The sequence below is a fragment of the Mus pahari genome, chromosome 17, assembly GCF_900095145.1.
Source record: "Mus pahari chromosome 17, PAHARI_EIJ_v1.1, whole genome shotgun sequence".
NCBI lineage: Eukaryota > Metazoa > Chordata > Mammalia > Rodentia > Muridae > Mus > Mus pahari.
In genome coordinates, this window is record NC_034606.1 from 45,384,024 (window position 1) to 45,385,363 (window position 1,340).

Genomic DNA, 1,340 nt, shown 5'->3' on the forward strand with positions numbered 1-1,340 from the left:
GTGTGTGTGTGTGTGTGTGTGCTCTGTCCAGGGGCACTAGAGTACTGAGAAGGCTGGGCTCTGGCCCTGGAAGCCAGCTTGTGCAGAAGCAATGGAGAGCCTGCTGGCTGTCAGGTGGGTAGGTTGGGGACTCCGGGTCTCCATCTACCTCACCCCACCTCCTGGCAGGACTCGGCAGGCTCAGTTCCCAGGGCATGGTGGGGCCTAATGAGTGTGTGCGGCTGATGCAGCCTTCTGCAAATACCAGGCACAATATAAATAGCAATAATGAATAAATGAAGCTCCCGCCCGCTCGCAGCCAGTGAGGCCTCTGCGAGGGACCGCCCGCCCCAGCCTTGCTTCTTGTAGAGAGACGGGAGTTGCGGGAGTTGCGCACCCAGCCTGCAGTAGACGCTGGTTCCTCTCACTCCTTCCTTCCTTCCTTCCTTCCTTCTATGGCCTTTATTTGAATACTCCATTACTCTCTGGCTCACTCACTGTCCTGGGGGTGGGGGTAGGATGGGCTGGGTGGATTGAAGATCAAAGATGCCCAGGGAAACAAAGGAGTTGCCTAGAAGGAAGAGAGGTGTCACCCCGGGGTGTCCAGCCTTTCAAAGGATTGTGCTGAGGGCTTTGACACCTTCAAGCTCACCACCTGGTAGGTTCTCAAAGTCCCCGAAAAGCCTTGGGAATAGCCAGTGTGGTGAGGAGAGAATGGCTGGGGTGCCCTGGACTTTTAAGCTGTGCATCCCACTGGCCAGGGTTGGGCATACCTGCCCTCACCACCTAGCCCTGCCTCCGCGTCTGCCCTTTCCCTTGCCCCACACATCTCTGACTCAGTGCTGCATAGCTTCCGTGGCCCAGTTCATGTGTCTCACCTCTGATGAGCCATCCTTGGAACCCACTGTGATCTGAAGCCCTCCTGTTCAACCTGGGGACCTCTGGATGGCTGGTTCAATTCACACTACAGGATGCCTTCTAGCTTTGCGTACACTTACCAGACATTCCCTGGGAGTCTTTTTATAAAAATTGTCTCACCTCCACAGTCTGGTCCCTCTGCCAGAACAACCGGTCTCTGGGGGCATTTGCTGTATTTTTTTCCTGGAGCCCAAGCCTCATGAAGAGACCTTGCCACATACTCTCCATGGAAGTCAGAAGGGCTAGGCAGGGTGGACCATCTTGCAAGGGGGGTAATGATAGTAGGGAGCTGCTTAGTTTTTGTTAACTATTTTTTTAAAAGATTTATTTTAGTCAGGCGTGGTGGCGCACGCCTTTAATCCCAGCACTTGGGAGGCAGAGGCAGGTGGGTTTCTGAGTTCAAGGCCAGCCTGGTCTACAGAGTGAGTTCCAGGACAGCCAGG